Genomic DNA, 15,176 nt, shown 5'->3' on the forward strand with positions numbered 1-15,176 from the left:
AGAACCTAACTTGTCATTTCTCTTCTTTTAACATTTCTTCAGTTCCAAGACTACAAAACGCAAGTGCTAACTTACTTGCTAATGTGGCATCCAAGCTTATACCCTCGGAAGATTTCAGTCCAGACATATTATCGATAGAATTAATATTTAGGCCATTTATTCCCAATAATGTAACAAATTGGAGAGTATTCAATAACGATGCAGATATAGTTAATTTCCTTACATCTGAAGGGTCCTATGAGGAACAGATCATAGATGAACAAGAGCATGATCTGCAAATGAAAAATGATCAAAATCAAAACCCAATCCTGAAGTCTGTAGTTAAGATGGAAGATCTTTATCATCTAAAGGATAGATTTAAGAAAGTTACTAACTCCAAAACTAAAAGTTCTACTTTGAGATTTTAAGTAGTAAACTTAGGGTCAACCGAAAAACCTCAAAATGTCAACCTAGGTCTTGGCCTATCATCAGAAGAAATAATATCATTCATTAGATTGTTGAAAACATACAAAGGTGTCTTTGTCTAGGATTATGTAGATCTCAAAACCTATGATTGCTATAATTCAACACACCATACCTATGAATTCGAATGAAAAGCCAGTCTAATAGAAGCTTCGCAAAATTCACCCAAATATTGAGAGTCAAATCAAATCTGAATTGAACAAGATTCTAAAGACCAAAATAATCTTCCCTGTTAGACACTCTAAGTGGGTATTAAATATGGTGCCTGTAAGGAAAAAGAACGGTGATATTAGGATTTGTATTGACTTTAGGAACTTGAATAAAGCTTTTCAAAAGGATAACTTTCCTTTGCCTACCATGGAAAAGATATTGCAATCAGTTGCAGGTTTCGAATTGATGTCTTTTCTAGATGGATTCTCAGGATATAATCAAATTCTTATGCATCCAGATGACAGATTAAAAACAACATTCAGGATCAAGTGGTGAACATACGCCTATCAGAAGATGCCTTTTGGACTCATTAACGTAGGTGCCACATTTCAACGTGCTATGGACATTGATTTTAAAGGTCTGATTAATAAATCAATTGTCATTTACTTAGATGACGTCACAGTCTTTTCTAAGGATAGGAACAATCATTTGAGTGACCCAAAGAACATTTTTGAAAGATGCAAGAAATATGGCATTTCCTTAAATCCAAAAAAATATTATTTTGATTTACTAGAAGGAAAACTCCTTGGGTTTATAGTTTCCAAGAAAGGGATTTACATTGATGCCGATAGAGTCCAAGAGATTGAAAAAATCCCTCTCCCACATAACAAAAATACAATGCAATTGTTCCTAGGCCGAATTAATTTTGTAAAGAGATTTGTTCCAAATTTCTCACAGATCGTCCTACCCCTTCAAACAATGATACGAAAAAAAAGTAGTTTTCAAATGGGGAAAACATGAAAGGGAGTCATTTGAGTAGATTAAAAAATCCATTATTAATGCTCCTTCGCTAACAACTCCTGAATTTCTCAAACCTTTTGTATTATATAATTTTTCATCTGATACATCATATGTAGTAGTTTTAACATAGCTAAACGATGAAAATATCGAGGCATCCATCTCTTTTTTCAGTTCTAACTTGCAAGGTGTCGAGTTAAATTATTCAGTTGTCAAAAACAAGCATTTGATGTCTTTAAAACTTTGAAACATTTCAGATCTTTTCTTCTTAAAGCCCATACAAATATAGTAGTACCCTACCCTGCAGTAAGGCAATTACTAATCCAAAGAGAAGTAGGGGAAAAAAGAGCCAAATGGGTTATTGCACTTCAAGAATATGATGTAGAAATCTGGCCCGCTAAAATTGTCAAGGGCCAAGGTTTTTGCAGGATGTTAACAGGAGCTTCCTAGTTACCACCAGAAGAAGATCAAGGTAATGAAGTACAAATATCAGAGGTAATCCTCAATGATACACAATCACAATATGCTGATTTGAAATTTTATTTGAAAAATGGATATGCTCCTATGCATCTTAATTATAAAACGAAACGTGCCTTAAGGTTGAAATCAAATCAGTATGAACTAGTCAATGATGTATTGTTTAGAAAAAATTATGATTCAGTATTGCTAAGATGTTTGGAGAAACCTGAAGCTGAAAAGGTCATGCAGGAATTACATGATGGACCAGCTGGAGGACATTTCGGAGGAAATACCATAGCTCACAAAATCCTACATGCAGGATATTATTGGCCAACGGTATTTAAGGATGCACATGAATATGAAAGAAAGTGTAGAACTTGTCAAACAACAACTAGAAGAGAAAGGAAGCCAGCATTCCCTTTGCAACCAGTAAACATCTAACAACCATTCGAACAATGGGGACTAGACATAATTGGTGAGATTGTTCCTAACTCTTCCAAACTACATAGATTCATCCTTACTGCAATTGATTGTTTTACAAAATGGGTAGAAGTTATCCCCTTGAAGGTAGCCAATACAAAAAGCATTACGAACTTCATTGATCAGTACATAAACATCAAATTTGGCTTACCCTCAGCTTTAATGTTTGACTATGCATCTTACTTTTCTGGAAATGCAATGGTAGAATTTGCTCTAAAATGAGGTTTCAAGTTAAAATATTTAGCCAACTATTATCCAGCGGGTAATGGATTGGCATAATCAACGAATAAAAACCTCATCAGAATTATCAAAAGGACTATTGACCAAAAACATAGGAATTGGCACAAAGCATTGGCATTTTCTCTATGGGCAGACAGAATTACACAGAAGGCCTCTATCAGTTCTTCTCCTTTTGCTTTAGTTTATGGAAAAGAAGTTGTTCTTCCCACAAACACAGCAATCCCATCTCTTGCCCTAATGAAATTCATCGATGAAAACCCTTCTTCTTCTCTCGAAGCTAGGCATTTTTAGATTCTTAAGCTTGAAGAAATAGAGAAAAGGCCAAAGCAACCCACTTCCATCATCAACAATTAGTTAAAGCCTCTTTTGATACAACCTCTGCTAATCAGAAGAATTTTGAGGTAGGTGATTTAGTTTTGAAATGGGACAAAGCACATGAGGAAAAAGGTAAACATACCAAATTTCAAAGACTATGGCTTGGCCCTTTTCAAGTCATTGAGAAAATTGGACAATCAATGTTTCTTTTATAAGACTTATCAGGTAAGAAGGATTCTTGCTCGTTAATGGGAAAATTTTGAAAAAATATTTTTCTTAGAAGATAACCTCTTCCAATTTTGTAACTTATTGCTTTTAAGATTCTTAGGAAAATAAAGGTTAAGTAGTATTTACTTTTGGCTTTTCAAAATAAAATCTTTGATAATATTTCTTTTTTTTCGTTTCTATAAGTAAGCAAGAGTTAAAAGAAATAATTAGGATAGTTGAGTACCAAAGTAAACCTGATTTTTTTGGAAAAACTTGATCTTGCTAAAAAACATTTATTCTCTGAACAAACTCTTATCTATTTAGAATATGAATATTTTGTTATCAGTCAAGAAAAGAATCTTTAACCTAGTAAGGACTTTCTGCATATGAGTATCTTAAAAACTCTATCATCCAAAACTCTCAAAAGAGCCAATGATTCACCCCATTTGATAAAATTTTCCTTTTTCAGAGTGTAATTATAAAATATACAAAACTTAGAAGATAAAAAGTCTCATTACGAGCTTGTTTACCATGGTCATAGGGAAACAATTAAACTGATATTACCAATACTGCATATCAAAACAGGATAATAGCTAATGATCTCGTCGATCAGAAGACAAGGGGTCTCATCAAGAGCCATCTTGTTCAGTTTATTTACAGCCAGTGAGTGGCATTGTCATTATTAGGTTACCAAGCCTAGACAATGTCTTTTAAGAGACCTAAAAGACAAGATTATATTAAAAAGGGAAAAAGGGACAAGATCTAAGTGAGATTCAAAGCAAGTGAATATAATTTTGAAATTTGAAAATCGCTTCAGATGGGACAATGAATCATTGTTGGTTAAAAAGATAACCCTGTCGAGGCTATGAATGCCTATTCGCAGCAGAGGCTCTATCTATGATAAATTAGTAAACACCAAAAAACTAATCTGCAGAGAACACCTGTTATATCACTTTAACTCTTATTGTTGACTTATGCAAACATTTGTATTTATATCATTACAAGAGTAAAGTAGTTGAATAAATAGGTCAAGTAAATGATTACGATTCTAGAGAAATATTGTTTACTTTATAACTCATGTAATTATTATTCCTATAACTTTAATTACTTTGAAAGTTTTAGAAATTTCAGAAAACTACTCAGAGATAACTGGTTCTCCCAAGTGAATCGCCAATTGTTGTACTATGAAACAACCCCCCCATTTATGAATAACAATAACTAAGGATAGAGATATAAATGGGGACCCTTTTTAAATTTTTAGGCTTAGGATAATAATACCTAACTCTAAGAAAATACCTAGAAAAAACCTTGCAAAACGACCTAAGGATGAAATCCTCATCGCAAATCGCACTTTTCCATGTGACTGTCATAAAACACCTTTAAAGAATTGCGATGAGCGATCAAATCTCCCACTGCGATATCCCGATCAACAACACCTTGTCATTTCACAAATCACACTTCGCAAACTTCGCAAGTAATTCAGCTATGCCTTTACGATGTCCATTAGCGATTTGCGAAATGCGATATTGCGATATTCGCAATCGCATTTCGCTTTATAGATCTGGTAACACTATATTGCATCCATTTAAAGATTGCGACGTGCAATTAAGAGCGGTAAAGCATGTGAAATAATTACGTTTTAATATCAAAACGAATGAATTAACAGGTTAATAAATATTTAGCGGCTCGAGGAAAGATAATCATTTTTCGAGTTATGGGTAGTTTATGTTGAGTATCTCGTTAAACCTTTATCACGATCCAAAGTCATTTCAGAGAAGCTTTCAGTCTTAATTACCCAATACCGTCTGTGCTGATATATCTTGTCTATTTCAGGCAAGCTACAAAAGACATGTCACTAAGGAAGGTGATGCAGAAACAGAGCAAGCAGAGCATTGCTGAATTCGAGTTTACAGAGATGGCTCATAATTTCCCTGATACATTCTGTGATGCTGTGCGCAACAGCTTGGGAGGTCATATACAATAGGTTTGAGGACGAACGTCATAAAATCATTGTCACGAGAGCAACAACTGACTCAACAAGGCCTTCAGGACTTCAATTCAGGGATGCTTCATGTTCTTTCCTTCATAGGATAGAAGCAAGAGCTAAAATATTCCCATACACGGATATGATCAGGTGGGTGATTGAAAACCTCATCATTGAAGATAGGAAATTTAATAATTCAAGAATGGAGCTCATAGGGTCATTCAGAGCAAAGGACTTGAATAAAATATACCACATACCTGACCCTCAGGATATCTATGACAAGACATTTGTGGCCAACTTTGCAAAGAAGAACCCGAACCCCTTCAAGTTGATTCAGGGTTGGAGAGTATTGGACAACAAATTCAAATATGACAAATCAGGTATGTATGCTATAGCCTCTTTGGCAAACCCCTACAACTATGCAGCAGCTATGTTATGTAGATTATATGGGTTACCCAATAATACTAAGTTTTCCATAGAATGGATCCCTCTTATTGATGCCTGCGTTAATTCCCACATCATGAATTGGGCCTCCATCCTATCTGATAACCTAGCCACCATCATTATTGAATATCAACAAAAGAGAGCCTCCTCTCTAGACAACCTTCCTCCATTCTATTTTAGTGCCTACATTATGGACGCCATCTGTTTTTGCACGACATTTCCGACCATGGGTTGGAAATGGACCTTACAAGACCCCTACCTAATCCATCTCAGTCGTAAGAAAATATGGGAATCACATTATATACCCCACTTCTATAAAATATGTCATGTTGTTTTTTTGTCCCTGCATCAAATAATTTACAATAAGAAAGCCCCCAAGTTTTCCCAAGAAGCCGCAACAGACCTGCTAGCTATCGACAAATATTTTATTGAAGAATGGTTCACCTACATTAGGGTCTTTGGTAGCACAGCTGACCCACATATCCTTCCTTTATATGTTTCTGATAAATTATTGGCAAGAGAGATTTCCTACCAAACCGTAGGAAAAGGCCTAACTAAGGTTATCAAAGACAACAAGAAGTTGTTATGGCACTCTTTTCCTGTCAAGTGCGATTCTTTTGCTTTAGCAAATTTTGTTCATGCTACTAAGGAGTCAGCAAACATGGAAGCCCTCAGGCTTCATACATTTCCGAAAAGGCAATTTGATCCAGACAAGGTGGCATATAGCATCCCTACTGCAGTAAAGCTCAAGCCATACAACCATGATGATAACGATTTTGAAGACTAATTACAGTCGGGCGAATCCTTCGAACAAGCATTCAAATGGGCTAAAGTGAACCTAAGTCCTGAAGGTTTTGATAAACTTTTGGGAATTCAGAAATGAAAGGCTCAAATTAATCGCAATGCACTTATTGAAAATTGGAGATAAGCCCACGCCCAGTGTGATTGTTAATAGTGAAGGACCTAGTTCTCGGGTAGATTCTCAAATAAATATTGATAAAACACCAGATACAGGGAAGGCCCGAGACACAGATAATACAGCTGAGTCCAATAGGAAGTCAACTGAGAAACAAGTCATGAGCACCCCGACTACAGAAATCAGTTCAGAGGTCAAAGGCAGTAGTATGGAGCAGGAGTGGGATCAGTTTAATCAGAAATTGCAAGACACTCCCAAAATGACAAATACCTAAGAAACAATGGAGTGTAAAACTCCCTTGCATGTTCAGGAGAATATAGAGCCCAATTCTTTGGATGAGCAGTCCAAATCCATGGATGAGTAGTCCAAGCCTATGGATGAGCAGGCAACAACATCACTGTAGACTGATATTATCCCTGCTCTATCCACATCAGAGATTGTCTTGAAGGTGACCAAAATTACGCCGCTTGATGTGTTCTACAGCCCGCTCCACAAGGTTGTGGTTAGAAGACAAAGGAAAAGGAAAAGGGTAGAAACACCCAAGCTCCCACTTGGAAATGAGCCAATGGACATAGTTTGGAGGGACATTCCTTTCAACCCAACTGATAACTTAACTAGATTGTCACAATTCACAGGAGCATATGCAACGGCCACCATGGACAAAGCTACTGAAATCTCTACTTTGTTGAGGGAAAAGGAGGAGAGAATTGCACAGCTCAAGCAACAGCTTGAAGTAGAGAAGACAAGTGTGAATAGGCAAGCAGTTGGGAAGCTTGCCCAATTGCAACAGAGCATGGAGGTCCTAAAAATAAGCCATGAGGCCGATATATCGGCTAAAAATGTGCAACTCCAAAAATTACAGCAAGCCATGGAAAGATATAAGGATGTCCCTATTAATGAGGAGTTCGTTAAAGAGGCACTAGAACTGAATTCCCTCCTGATGAAACAGTAAGAACACTTCTACCAAAAGATGTCACGTATTACTCCTTATCTGGTTACTGGTGCTCAGCTAACAAAAAAAGTGATCGACCAGAGAACCGAGTTCACTGATCTAAACACTAGAATCTTAGAGTTCATCGAATGGCAGGAGACAGAGGATGGAAGGAAAGCCAATCTACCTGAGATAGAGGAGACACACAAAGAAATTCTCTTCACGGATTGGGATGCAAGAATCAAGCAAGCTAAGCTAGTGGTGGCAAGGGTAGCCGACGTATCAAAGAATATAATTAAGGCAGTGAACCATACTTTGTTTGCCACCAACCTGGTAAAGGAAGGCAATATAAAATAAATGCATGATTTAGGTGCTTTGCATAAAAGCTGGCAGGAAAAGGCAAAGGCTTAAAAACAAGCATTCAGAAAACTAACCAAGACTGATTGGGATTCGTATTGGCAATACCTCGTGAAGCCGCATAGCCAAATCATGACCCTTAACTTCTCAATTCGTTCGACTCAGTGGATGTTGCCGCCTCTCACCAATGCGATTTTAGCTAGACACATTTCAGGGCACCTCCTCAACTCAAACAAATGACCGATATATGCAATTTGAAGGGCAAGCTGGTAGACAACAAATCATCTTCTTAGTTCTGCTCATCAAGCCACTGATTATTTTTAGAGTTAGTTAACTAGTTAGGAGGAAGGTTGTTTGAAACCTCCTCAAATTTTGTATAATCTATTTTTACACATTAGTTAGAATAGTATTTATACCCTTCTCATGCATTTAGAGAAGGGTCCAGAATTTTATCAAAAGCATTTGCAAAGAATGCACTATTGTAAGTTTGTGAATGCTTTGGTGAAATTATGGAACATGGTCGTTTCTTTTAGATATCAGACTACTTTCCTTTTTTGATGCACTATTGTGTTCTTGGGATAGAAGTTGATTTGAAGAAAGGAGTTGATCCATGTCATTACTCAAATGAGCAGAACATCGCACATATGGTACTATTATCGTGTATGATTGATTATGTTTTTATTTAATTAGTGGCAACACTTTATTCTCATGAATTTTATGTGATATTTATCTTTTTTGTTAAGCATTAATTGCACTATTGTATGATGCCTAGCTGAAATTGTCAATTTTCACATATAATTCATCATATATGTGATATATTTTATAAATTTCTTTGACTAACTATTTCGTCAAAGAAATTATCTTATATATTATAATCTATGTTTATGCATGATTGATCTTTATTATCACATGTTAAGCAAATATCTTTGTAGATCACATACCATACGGAAATACCTGGGTTTATATTAGAATAAGTTAGTTAGAGATTTGCATAATAGAATAGATCATTTAGATTATCATTATTCTATTGCAATCACTCATGAACCACCCACTCTCATCTTAAAACCCACACTGGGAAACTAGTCCCATTATCCCCAGTCGGAGCCACCACTTTAAATGGAAAAGGAGTTGTCTTAAGGTCCGGACCGGGTGGTTATCCCCCATGTTAGGGCAGCAGAATTCTGAAGCCATAACAGATTATAACCAATGCATTCGTTGCATGTTGTGAGGTGGTGAATGATAAGAAATCCACTCGTGGATGTGAGGGTTGGCTTATTTGATGATCTTTTGGGATCCCATACTTGCGAGGAAGAACATGTTACACTTTATGGGCTAGGAATAAACTCAATCAACTACTTGTGCTAGTGTTTATTTTTCCTTGTATAATTCTTTATTGAGATATGGACCATCTTCAGAAGGTTGAGTGTCTATTATTAAAGTTGTGATGATGAAGTCTAGAAGAAGGGATGGAGTTTTGCGTGAGACTTTAATTCCTAGGGATAAAACTTAGTGAGTTGTGGTTGGAGTAGGTCAGCCTTTCAAGATGCCTAGGGTACATGAGTAACAAATTGGATTCCTGCCTTAGGGAAAATGAAGTTTGAGCCTTGGGGCTCTAGTAAGACTGATGGTCTTTAAGCTTGGTTATGAAAGTTGGGAAAGAAGAGCTTCAGAGTACTCACACTTACCTTTGTGTTGTGATGTAACTTTCAATCATTATTATGGTCACTTGGGCGGTCTTTGTACTAGTTACGGCTGAGGGTGTTGTGTAAAAGTTATGGGAATAAACAATAAGTTATAAGTTACATTTAAAGTTAACTTTGTGGTAAAGTTAACTTAAATTAAACCATATTATTAAATTAATAACAATAATAAATTATGAACATATAAATAACAAATAATGTGAAGGATTACAATAAAACAATAACAACAACTATTTTTAAATAAAAATATTTGAAAATAATCATAGATAAATTTATGTAAATAACTAAATTAAGAAATTTTAAGATAAAAATAAAAGTCCACGATGACTAGTGTAACAACCCCGAGTTAAAAGTCCACGTAATAAAGTTAATAAAGGCAAAATAAGACCAAGGTCATGGGACATGAGCTGAACGTTGGGAAAAACATCCTAGTGGGCATCACTTGTTGTGTTTTATGGCTAAGAAGAAATAGGCAAAGGCAAAGGCATTAAAAAACAAAAAGGCATTTTTGGCACTTTATTTATGAAAATAAAGGGAAAATAGGAGAAAAGGGAGGTGAAAGGTCACAGGTTGCACGTGAGGAGGAAATTGAAGGAAAATAGAGGGAAAATTAGGAAATTAGAGGCATGAATGATAAAAAGGATTCGTAGCATTAGTTGGTATCTTTTTTCAGTTGAGTTTTAGAATTAGTCTCAGAGAGGAGAAGAGCACCAAGAGGAGAAGGAAAGCAAGCAAGCAAAGAAAGGACAAGGAAAGTAAGGATCAAGCAAGGAACGGTTGGATCAAGAAACTTCAGTGGGAATACTTGCAGGTAACAGGTTGCATGTATGATTACCTAGATCTGACTAGAAAAGTCCCCAGTAGCTGGGAAGCGGGCCTATGGGAGTGACTAGAGGGTTTCAACCACTTGGAGGCCTTGGCAAGGGAGCGGCTGAGGCTCTAGGTCAGTGAAAAAGGAAGGTGACTCGGCGATTGGACACCTAGAGGGGTTGGGTTGCTCTTGGAGGACTTGTAGCACCTGAGGGAAGTCAGTAAGGTCTTAAGTTGTTGACTCCATTTCCTTAAGGTCATGTAGGAGGTTGAGACTTATCAAAGTAACCCCTCAGTTCATGTTTACCCCGGACTAGCCGGTTAAATGGGTAGATATGAGAGGAGGCGATGTTACAAGGTGTTATCAGAGCAAGTTCCATTCTCTTTGGAGGTGTCTAGTTTATGTTCTCTATGGAAGTTATTTGATACCACAGTGGTATCAGAGCATGGTTCAACACTTGAACTAGGTCGGCTAGATGCATGTTGTTATGTATGCATTGTTATGGTTAAGGTTGTTGGATGCACTAGATGTCATTATGATGTTATTGTTATGTTATGAGGTTGACATTTTTGCCAAGATAGAGCAGGAGATGCAGATCATCCAAGCAAGGTTGCAGCACTAGATCTTGGGATAAGAGCAGATCATCATACAAGTTTGTATGTTGGGTATGCAGGTATGTTGGTTAATGGTTGTTATATACATTATGGTTATATACATGTCTGTCATTATATTTTTGTTGTGGTTACATGCATGATAGATGTTAGTTTCATAGTGTGGACATATGCACATGCGTCAGAGAGTCATGAAAGGTATAAAACTATTGTTGTATGCATTGTACTCATGTGCATGGTAGTCGTGTTATTATTATTATGGTCATATGCATGAGGAATATTGTCGTGACGGTGCTTGTATGATAGTTATTTCTTGATATTATCTTGTATCGTTCTTATCTGGACTGACTTGTGTAGATGTGATAGCCTCCTCTAAGATGTATTGAGGTATGAGTTTACTTATGTCGTATATTTGGTGTTTGAATGTTTTATTATGTCGTCTATTTGTTGTTTGAGTATTTGGTTTCTATTATGTCATCTATTTGTTGTTTGAATGTTTTATTAATTGCATGATATGAGCATGTGTCTATAATGTTGCATGAAGGAATGATTTTGTTTTAAGATGGTTGTACTAATACATTATGTGATAAGATAGTAGATATGTATTTGAGTGTAAGTGGGTGCTAGTTGTAGTATTATGACTAATGAATATGAGTTGATTATTACATGGTAGTTAGTCTTAGTAAAGGTTGATTTAAATTAATAGAGATGATGTATTGATATTTGGAATGTGTGACTGACATATGTGAGCAGTTGCAGTGTAACATGCTTGGTATTAGTCTGACAAGGTAATAGTTGATTTGTTTATGTAACTAATAGTTGGGTGATGTGACAGTACATAGTAAGACTTGATTGCAGCAAGGTAGAAGGAAAAAGAGGTGAATTGGGTGAGAATTCATTTGGCTATGTTTAGAAACCACAATTCCGAATGAATGAGTGCTTGCATGAATATAGGATGTCTTCTTAACCCTAATATTGTCTGAAATTATGAGGATATGTGTTATATTCATAAATATGTATTTGAAAGGTATACCAGTTGGTTCCAGTTATGGATGGATTCTTCAAGGATTTGGAGTCCCTTGAGAGATGGTATGGATGTGTTCAGTTACAAGGCAACGTGTTTGGAACAGTAAGGTAAGGTATCTAGTATATTGTTATATTCATTTATACACTGACAATTATGTGTTTATGGTAGTATGATGCAGGGGATTGCATGGAAAAAAAGGCTTCCATGGAATCTTAAAGAAGGTTCGGGTAGATATTTCCCTTAGAAGCATTGAGAACCTATGGGTATTGAGTCATGATGTTTGTTTCTAGTCTTGTGCTTTCAATGTTTTGTGATTTTCTTGCGCTTAATTTGCAGTTTTGTTTATGTCTGGTGCATGGCCATGTCGCTTTGTTTGTGGTGTCATATTGCTATTGGTTTTATTCTTTTTGTTTCTTATTCTTGCCTTTTATGTTTTGAGGGTCTTGGGAAATAGGAAAGTTAATGGAGATCGGGGAGAGCTAAATGGAGCTCAATAGGTAATGACAGACTCGGATGAATCTCGGTGCATGAGTAAAGGACAGTTGAAGGTAAGAATATTACAACGAGTTGGATTGGTTAGGTCCATTGGGGTAAATGGATGATGGAAGGATAGTCATGAGGAAGGTAATAGGAAAGGTGAAGTAAATGGATTTGAGGCATCAGATGCCTTGGCTATGTTGGGAACGGTCATTCTTAATGTTGTGCATGTTGTGCATGGATAAAGGGAGTTCTCTTAACCTTGATCTTATGATATCTGGTAGTTATGTCGTAATCATGATTATGTCAATGAATTTATATGTATACATGTATGTATGTATGTTGTTGTCTGATGGGGTCATCAAGAATAATTCTTGTGGAGGAATGATTACTTATGCAAGTGAATGGCATAAATAGGTTCCTGGTTTATGAGGGATCAAGTGGGAGGAGTAGCCTCAACAAATTTATGAGGTCAGTATCATGTGACTATGAATTGATATTATGCGATTATATTATGTTTATGTTTATGCTATGGAAGGTAATGTTGAGGAATACATCAGTGGAATGAAAGCACTCTAATCCATGGCATGTTGGGATAAACATGGATGGTGGAAAATCACTGGAAGCAAGGTTGCCTAGTAGAGACAATGTAGTCTCTGGATGTGTGGTACTATTTTTTGGATGTTGTGTACATGTGTTGTTGTGTACATGTTTCTTTATCAAGTGTCGTGTATAGATAGTGTTGTGCGCATGTTTTATGTGCGGTGTTGTGTACATATGGTGGTTGTGCACATGTTGGATGTGCATGTGTGGTGTTGTGTGTGTGATTGTACATATGGTGTTGTGTTCATGTGGTATTGTGTACACGTTGTGCAAGTGGCATTGTGTACATGTTGTGTTGTGTATATTTGGTATGTTGTTAAAGGTATTGTGTAATCGTTGTACTGCGACAGGTGTATTCGTGGTATTGTATGATGTGTACATATACATGTTGTGTTGTACACCAGTGTAGGTGTATGTGTCATGTTATACACTAGGTGTAGGTGTATGTGTCATGTTATACACTAGGTGTAGGTGTATGTGTGGCATTGTACACCAGGTGTAGGTGTATATGTTGTGTTATACACCGAGTGTTAGTGTATGTGTTATGTTGTACACTATGTATGTGTATGTCTTGTATACTGTGATGAGACAGGAAGATATGAGATATCCTTGTTACTATTAAGGGTTGAGGCAGTTTAGTCTCGGGACACCCTTGATTCTATTAAGGGTTGAGGCAGTTTAGTCTCGGGATACCCTTATTGCTATTGAGCGTTGAGGCAGTTTAGTCTCAAGATACCCTTGTTGCTAATGAGGGTTGAGGCAGTTTAGTCTCAGGATACCCTTGTTGCTAATATTGAGGGAGGAGGTGGTTTAGTCTCTAGATTGCCTTTTTTTTAAAGATACAGCATTAGTTTCTTGTTGGGTTTGGAAACCAATTCAGTGTGTGTAGAGAAAGGATAAAGAACAAAGGAAAAAAATAATAATTTGAAAGATAAGTATCAAAATTTTATTCTAGTTTTAATTATGCATGTGATCTATGACTCTGATTTATAATGGTTGCATGTGATATATGCCTTTTATTATGATGGTTGTGTTTTGAGCTATCCAGATGAGATATGTTTATACATGATGATTTGATCAAAGTGCTAATTTGAGTTGTTGTGATATGAAGTAAACAGATTTGCAAGTATACCTTATGTATGGGCCACAAATGAGGTATGATTTGAATTAGTTTCAATTCCTTGTAGTATAATGGAAATTATGTGCTTGGTATAGGAAGTAGCGTAATGCACAGTTGGGTGGTTGAAACTAAGTGCAATAATTAGTAGCGGAAAAAGGAATTGGAACAGGTAGCAGTATACTGGTAAAGTATTCAGTAGCAAGTCCATTGTGGGACACTGGTACCCAATAATGTCCATTGATTTCCATGAGCATGTTATGACCGGTATGATAGTTTTGAGGCAGGGATATGCCTTGGTTTTGGGACATTCTGATGTGAGGAAACCTTGCCAAGGGATGGATCGCCCGGGATAGGGGATGTCGGGGAATCTTGAAGATGAGCGACTGCACGGAAGGGGGTGACCGGATTTCCTAAGGGACTATGTAACAAAGAAGGGAAGGTCAGGGGATGGATTTTTTTTATCATTAGCATTGCCAAATGGAATCAAATGCACATTGAGAGTGTACCCTAGAACAATGAGTCGGTAACTGTTCACTGAGGGAACATGTAGTGCAAGGATCATAGCATTGGACATTCAATACATGTTGACTTTGGAAGTGGATTCTGGACTTCTTGGTGATCTGAATTGGATCCATGAAGAATAATTAAAGCACCATGACTGTATCAAATCAAGACAAAACTTCGAATGCAAGAGCACAGAGCAATAAGGAAGACCTCTAAACAGTGGCAATTGCTAGCCAGCGAGGAACGACAAGGACCTCAGTCAAAGTGCACTGACCGAGGCCCATGGAGATCGCGCAGGAGGCGAAACTAGCACCTGGGAAGCCCGGATCGGGAAAAGGAGGCAATTTCTTAGTGCTAATCACACATCACTGGGCAAAACCCCTTGAGAAGGAGAGGCCCCGATCACTCGGTCACATGGAAGTCAGGAAAACCATGGGGAAAATGCTAAAGGCTGAAGGTGGGACCTGTGCTCCAAAACCGGCGTTATATATCGGGGTCACCCTTGGGCGGTAAGCGGATTTGGAGAAAAACGAGTGATTCCACTCAGCGCCCAATGCGTGGTAGGCGGAGGAGAGAGAAA

This window comes from Pinus tabuliformis, chromosome 4_2 (genome assembly GCF_031772625.1).
Source record: "Pinus tabuliformis cultivar Carrire ecotype Pingquan chromosome 4_2, CPIR1, whole genome shotgun sequence".
In the NCBI taxonomy this organism is placed as follows: Eukaryota; Viridiplantae; Streptophyta; class Pinopsida; order Pinales; family Pinaceae; genus Pinus; species Pinus tabuliformis.